An 8,038-nucleotide genomic window follows, 5' to 3' on the forward strand; every position below is an offset into this window, starting at 1 on the left:
TCTGATATACCCCTGCAAGGCTGCCTAATCCTAAATGTCTCCTTGGAAGTCTTAGAGAAAGCCACGTTCTTCAGACATTGATTTCAGTCCTCTCTCATTACTGGGTTTTGAGAGTGTGAACAACTTTGTGTTTTATCTGTGCATGCTATGGAGCGAATCTTCAGGGACTCACAAGCAATGCTTGATGGGATGGAAAAATAAAAAGTCATCTGAATTGCACTAGGCGCACACCTTAAATCCCAGTCCTGGGGAGGCAGAGGAAGGTGGATCTTTGAGTTCGAGGCCAGCCTGGTCTACAGAGTGAGTTCTAGGATATCCAGGGCTACATAGAGAACTCTGTCTCAAGGGGGGGAAAAAAAAGCCTCTGAGATGCTAGAGGAAGAATGAGGAAGTTGGGCAGGCTGTAATGGTTGGGGGCCCAGGATGGCTCAGTCAGTAAAGTGCTTGTCTTGCAAGCATGAAGAACCGAGTTTGAGCTCAGCACCCACATAAATACTAGGAGATGGGAGGCTCCTTTGTCCTGGCTGGCTAGCCAACCCAGATTTGAATCGCTAAGCTCCAGGCCAACGAGAGATCCTGTCTTGATGCAAACAGCATGGTTTCTGAGGTTGACACTCAAGGCTGTCTTCTGGTCTCCCACACATGTGTGGGGTGACTACAGTTGTATCCTCAAACTTTGCCGCTAGCTCTCTAGATACCAACAAGAAAAGGCTGTGATGATTAAGGATCAGCACGAGGTTGTCCTGCAGCTCTGGTCTTGAGACCTGGCTAGCATTTCCAAGAACTGAATCACATTCTCTTTCTTTTAGTCAATTCTGCCATGTCCATGTCCCTCTGAGAGGTCCCCAGTGACCCACTGACAAGGAAGACAACTTCATGCTCAATTCATAGACCACTCGGCCTCTCCGTTGTCAATGGGTCGGTAAAACTGACTTCATCTTTGTATCCTAAATCAGGACTTTGGTGGCTTAAGTGCAGTAGGAACTCTGCTGCTCATATACAAATGAGCAAATACTTCCATGTTCTTCACGGAGTGCTGCATTCCTGAAGTCCCAGCTGTTTGGGTGGGAGCTCCACCTCAACCCCTGGCACCCTGGCATCCCTATACCCAAAGAGTCTGGAATGTTCTGGTGGAAGATCCACCTCAACTCCCCTCCCCCATCTCTTTCCCTAAACCCGCCCCTTCAAAGCCCACCAAACACAGGCCCCCCCCCAAGAGGCTCAAGACCACTCCCACAGGGTATATAAGCTGCATCCCAGAAAACAGACTCGTGGTTCTTCCGGTCTCCTCTCTGAGGGGCTGGGGAATCACCTGGGAACACTTTACCCATTAAACCTGGGCTTTTCCAATTCGGTCTGATTTGGTTTAATTTGGAGTGCTGCATCGGCAGAGAGGCCTTCAGGGTGAAAAGACTTACCACTAGCCAACCGTCTAGCGATACTATTGTTTCAATAATTCCACAAATATATTGGTGGCCACCTTTGTGCCACACACTGTGATAGGTGCTGGGTACATAGCATAGCAGGATTCAGGACTCTGTCCTGACCTCAGTGGATCAGGGCAGCGGATGTTGTAACAGGACTAAGATGGAGAGGGTTGGGAGCAAGGGACCCAAGGAAGCTTTTCCAGAGAAATTCACCAGCAATTCCCTCGCACAGGCCTGGGAGTATGAGAGAGTGTGATGACAGATGAGGCTGAGGCCCGGGAGATAAACAGGAGCCAGATTGTTCAAGGCCATCCAGAAGTTCAGAGTCTGTCCTTGGGATACCACATGCTGTTGAAAAGACTTCAGCCGATTCGCACTTTTTACTGTGTTTGTGTTTTCAAAAGTGTGCTCTGGAAATCCTGGGTCTGCCGGATGCTTCACCAGGAAAGCTCCCGAGAGCCAAGTAAGTTTAGGACATGGTGGCTGGGCGTCTTTCTTGAAGATTCATTACCACCTTGATGGGCACAAGTAATCTCACAGCAAAGCACATTTAACTTTATGTAGCCTAACAGAGCCAAAATCCTGTTCCATCCCACAGAACACTGCAGAAAGCTCTATGCAAGAGAGCGAAATTTGTTGAGGGTGTACCTCAGTGGTAGGCCACTGCCTAGCGTGCATGAGAGAGACCCTGGGTTCAGTCCCCAGCACCTTAAAAAGGAAGGGGCGTGTGTGGAGGAAATCGAAGGCAGTTCTGTTTATTTTATCTTGAAGTGTGTGTGCACGTGTATGTAGATGTGTTTGGCTGGTGTCCAGAAGCCAGAGGAGGATGTCAGGTGGCCTGCTCTGTCACTCCTCCTGGAGAAAGCGTCTCTCACTCAACCTCGATTTAGTCTGAAAGTCGGCAAGCCCCAGACAACCTCTTGGCTCTGTTCCCCACAAGACTGAACTTGCAGGCATGGGCAGGGCCGCACTCCAGCTTTTATACATGGTCGCTAGGATTTGAACTCAGATCCCATGTGCACAGCAAATGCTCTTACCAGGTGAGCCATCTCCTTGTCCCTGGACGGCACTTAGTCTAAATCCACCTATATTCACAGTCGCCAGGCATGTGGCCTGAGTCAAAGGCCACACTCCCTCATCACGCCCTCTGTCACTTGTCCTTAACAAGCAGGGCTAAGGCCCTTTAGTAACTTCTACGGGATGTGTTGAACTCTGACCTTAAAGTGGGGAAGAAGTATCTCCATAAAACAGAAAACCTCGAGGGGAGATTTGGCTAGCCTTTCCAACATGGCCCTTTGGGTATATTAATACTTATCTCCATGTAACAAAACCTCCTTATGAGGGGTAAGGCCAGCCTTATTTAATTGGACCCTTAATTATGGGTTATCTATTAATATGAAAAGTTACCTTATGTTGGAAACCTGTGTTCTGACTAGAATAACAAATACTGGCCTCGAGGAGCTGTTTCTATGATTTCCTTGTGCCTGGTAAGCCAATTGCTATGAATGGGTCATTCCCCATGGACCAGAGGTCTTTCAAAGTTTCTTTCCTTAATAGGTAAATATTCCTCACAAGACCCCATTTACATTATTAATTTTCACTTCTTTAGGAAGAAAGTGTTTCGGGATTCCTAGACTGTGCCATAATTTTCCAGAGGAATATGAGCTGGTTGATTGTTTTCTTGTTCATGTATTTTAATATATATGTAATGGTTTTATAGTTATTATGGGAAAGGTTATCTGAAGTCCATGATGGGGAAAGTTTTTAAAAGCCTTTCATTCTGCTTCACATATTTCCCTTTTCGGTGCTGAATCACTTGCCATAGCAAGGCGCCTGGCCTGTGAGAGGTCTGGTTTCAATTGTGGATGTTGAAAAAATACATTTGTGATATATAGTGTAGAGCCAGCCAAGCTGTTACCTTTGGAAATTACTAATTAAAACTTTGACGGTCACCGAATATGTATCCTGTATCCCCATTGCATTGGTGAAGAAACTGAGGCTCAGAAAAGTTAAGAAATATTCCAGAAACCAGATTCGAACTCTGGCATTCTAACCCCAGAGCACAGAAGTGCAGATAGAACGTGGAACAGATTCCTAAGTTGAAAGTTCAGAGTTCATACACAACTCTTACTGCTTTGCTGGGCCACATCTCATGGTGATGAGTCTGTTGCTCTTAGGGGTTAAAGCCGAGGCACTGGTTTTTTTGGTTTTTGGATTTTGGTGGTTTTTTTTGTTTTTATTTTTGTTTTTTACAGAAAGCCGTCTTCTTGCTCCAGTTCAAATCTGGGACATTCCTGTCTTCACATTTGCGGGATTCCATTGTATTCTGTCAATTTCCTGTTTAATAAACCTCAATTGTTGTTTATTACACTCTGTGCCTAATCCGCAGCCTGGCTATGAAGGAGCAGTAAGCTGTGAGGAGTATGTGAAGCCACTGCTCCTCAGAGTCACCAGAAGAGAAGAGACCGCAGCCAGGGCTGTGCAGGGTCCCTGGGGGGCTTCCATCCTGTGCTGTCACTCTTTGAAATTATTTCAATGCAATCTAAGAAAAATCAGAATAGGCTATGATTTATTTATCTAAATGCTGCTTCTTGGCGGCCTAGGGGATCCTATAAATTGCCTTGGAGAGGTGCCAGCGTGGAAGAGAGGCAAGGCAGAGCAGATTCTTGTGCCCACATGGCGTCCTGGTGTGCGTTGGAAGGTGAGGAGTTCGTGTTTGCTGTATCCCATGGCCAGGTACTACCAATTTGGCCAGAGACTTTCCATCTATTACTGAAACCCCCAATCAATCCCATTACCCCTAAGACCAGGTAAAACAGAGTTGGCCCAAATGTGCTGTGAGCTTTAAGAGGGCAGCTAGACCTTCAGGGTTTTGTTGTTTTGTTTTGTTTTGTTTTGTTTTGTTTTGTTTTGTTTTGTTTTGTTTTGTTTTGTTTTGTTTTGTTTTGTTTTTGTGAAAAGGGTACCTATGTCTCTCCTAGTAAAAAGTTAGGATTTGATAGGTCCATAGGCTCCTTCTTCTCTAGTGAACAGGGAGGGAAGAGAGCTATTTGGGACTTGAAACAAGTAACTGAGGACGAGACACACTCTAGATGCTTGACAGGTGACATAATCTACTCCAGATTAGGTCTGTCCTTCCGTTCACATGCCGAGACGCTGATCAACAGCAAGTGTGATGGGATCGGGATGCGGGTTTGGGTGGAGGTCATTAAATCATGAGAATGGATTCGTTCTGAGAAGAGACCCAAGGGCTGGAGAGATGGCTCAGCAGTTACTCACACATACTGCTCTTGCAGAAGACCCAGGTTCAGTTCCCAGCACCCACTTATGGCAGCCACATGATTCCAAATTCCAGAGGGATCTGACCTCTCTGGTCTAGACTGTACAGGCACCTGCATGCACACACACACACACACACACACACACACACACACACACGAATACTTTAAAATAATAAAAACAATCTTTTTTTTTTTTTTAAAGAGGTAACCTGAGAAAACCCCTGGTCCCGTTCTTTCTTCCTCTCCAAACTCAGGAACAAGACTCTCAGCTCCCTGCTTGGAGCTCACGCCTTCTCCTTGGTGACTCAGCCAAACTCGGCCGTCAGTTAGCTGCAAGCTCCTCTTCCTTCCGTGCTGGCTCATCAGTCTCACGGTGTCCTTATTAAGGCAGTCCACCATGACTGAGACTCAGGTACACACTAGAGGAGACTACTTTGCTAAGTACTTCTATTTTATAATGTGAAAGTGACATCAGGACCAGAGTGTGGCTGGGGGGGTTAGTGTTGCCTAGCGTTGGAAAGACCTCCTATCTCAGCACCAGGCAGGAAACATGGACAAGATCAAATTCCGGGCCTCTGTCTTGACACCTTCCCGAATTCCGCAGCGGGCGGCAGGTAGTTAAAGGCCATATCCCGTTCGGTCTCTGCTAAAGCCGTCCATTCTGTAACTACTTACTGATCACGAGCCCTGGGCCAGGAGCCACGGTACCCGTGAAACCCAAGCTTCCTCCTCCAGGAAGCCTCCCGAACTAATGGTGGGGAGGAGATGTGGTGATATACACGGAGAGCACTAGCAAGGGGACATTGTGGGGAGAGGAGCCTAAGCTTAGTTAGAACGACACCGCACAGTAAGGGGAGACAGCAACAGCCAGACGCCGTGGCCGGAGCAGGCAGCGCTTGGCTTGCGGTCTGACGGAAGCTGGTGGTCTGATGGAGGCTCGCGGTCTGACGGAGGCTGGCTGTCTGATGGAGGCTGGCGGTCTGATGGAGGCTGGCGGTCTGATGGAGGCTCGCGGTCTGATGGAGGCTGGCGGTCTGACGGAGGCTGGCGGTCTGACGGAGGCTCGCGGTCTGATGGAGGCTGGCGGTCTGACGGAGGCTCGCGGTCTGATGGAGGCTCGCCCGGACGTGTCTGTCTCATGGCCGCTGCTGCTCTCCCGCTTTAACGTTGGAACAAAGCCTGGGCAACATGGGTTTATCTCTGCGCGAGCTGCATTCTTCACGTTGGCTCTGGTAGACAGTCTAGGTCAGCGGATTTTAAGCTGCGTTGAGCCCTAAGAATTCCTCCACTGGGCCCCAGGGACCTATGGTGAGGAGGGAACTGGCCCTTCTTTTTTTTTTTTTTTTTTTTTAAAGATTTATTTATTTATTATGTATATGAAAGAGGGTGCCAGATCTCATTACAGATAGTTGTGATCCACCATGTGGGTGCTGGGAATTGAACTCAGGACCTCTGGAAGAGCAGTTGGTGCTCTTAACCTCTGAGCCATCTCTCCAGCCCCGGAACTGGCCCTTCTTAACCAACGGCCTTCTTCAGACCAGTACCATGTTTTCAATGTGTAACTGATTTCAGCTTAGAGTTTGAAAGTAGTGTTCTGTCTGTCTGTCTGTCAGTCTGTCTCTCTCTTTCTCTCTCTCTCTCTCTCTCTCTCTCTCTCTCTCTCTCTCTCTCTCTCTCTCTCTCTCTGTGTGTGTGTAGACGCATGTGCCCATATGTGGACCTATGTATGAAAGTCAGAGAACAACCTTGGGTATTGTTCATAAGGAGCCATGCACTTTGTTTTTTGTTTGTTTGTTGGTTGGTTGGTTGGTAGCATCTCTCAATGGCCTGGAAGTCACCGAATAGACTAGGCTGCCTGGCCAGCAAGCTCAGGGATTCCCCTGTCTGTCTCTGTAGTTGTGAGATTACAAGATCTGTCACTATACTGGCATTTTTAACATGGGTCCTGGGGATGTGAACTCAGGTCCTCATGCTTCCAAGGCAGACCCCTTACCAACCGGGCCATCTCTGTCTGCCATGATGCTCTGGTCCTCTTCTCTCATCTTTCTTTCTAGGGGTGCTTCAGTTGAAACTCAGTGTCCCATGCGTGCTGGACAGGTGCTCTCTCACTGAGATCATCTCCAGTCCTCATTCTTCTCTTCCTAATGCCAACAAACCTACTCACGAGCCCCAAATCTTTGGTTCCAAAAGTCTGAGTCCGGTGTTTAATGTCAGGTCCCTCTTCATTCCTCTGGGCTGGGCGGTTTCTAGGGTGTTGGAACCAAGTCTTCATGAAATGGAGGAAAGCTGTTACTATGCCAATAGAGTGTGGGCTGGAGGCTGGGCACCCGAGCACTCTTGGAAGCATCGTGAGGATGCTCTGGCTGGTGGGTTGGTGGGTGGGTTGAGAGCTCCTAGACCCTCCTATGGGCAGATGGTTAAGGAAATACCTCTCAAGAAGGGTGTGTTCCAATGTCGCTAGCTTTTGTCTTTCTGGCCAGTATATGCCAGTGTGAGACTAGAAAGGAGAGAGCTATTTCTCTTCTGCTGCTCTCCACATCTTGAGGAAATGTCAAAGTGATGTGGAGGCCACCACACAAAAGACATCCAGGTATTTGGTCCAGTCATGCCTCTGACTACATGGCTTTTGATGAAGACAGAAGAATCTAATGTGAGCTATAGCAATGTTAGGATCAGTACATAGGTTACCTCCGGGGAGATAAAAAGTAAAGGTCTGAGCTTTGGCCTTGATCCTCCTCAGTTTTTGCTACCTCACCTTCTGCCATTTGCTGAAAAAAAAAAAATCAGCATGGAGGAAGTAGGCCTGTCATCATATGTCAGCTTCCGGCAAGAACACACCTGTCACCTGTGGAGTCATGGCTGCCCATGGGAGGTTCGCTAGACCAAATACTCCCCATCCACTGATGGATGACTGACAGGTGTTATAAAAAGACCAGCCTGACTGGCCAAGAGCAGACTTCACTTTCCTCATTGTAGAAAGTGTGGTGTCTATTGTTGCCAAGGGTTCCACACAGTGGGAAGCTCCTGAGGCATAGATGTTACACAGAGTTGAAGTCCCTAGAGACGCTTCCTCCCCTGCCGTAAACACTAGCTTGGGGCGAGGGACTGAGGAAGCTCAGTTGATAGGGTACTCAGCACGCACAAAGCCCTGGGTTCAGTCTCCAGGCATGGTGGTGAATACCTGTCCTCTTATCCCTCAGGGGTCAAGAAGAAAGAGCCGGAGTTCAAGATCATCCTCCTCTGTACAGTAAACTCAGGGTCAGCCTGAGACTTTGCCTCACAGCACCCATGGAAACATTAATTTGTTAATTTGTTTCCCTGTGTGTGTCT

The sequence above is a fragment of the Peromyscus maniculatus genome, chromosome 6, assembly GCF_049852395.1.
Source record: "Peromyscus maniculatus bairdii isolate BWxNUB_F1_BW_parent chromosome 6, HU_Pman_BW_mat_3.1, whole genome shotgun sequence".
NCBI classification, from domain to species: Eukaryota; Metazoa; Chordata; class Mammalia; order Rodentia; family Cricetidae; genus Peromyscus; species Peromyscus maniculatus.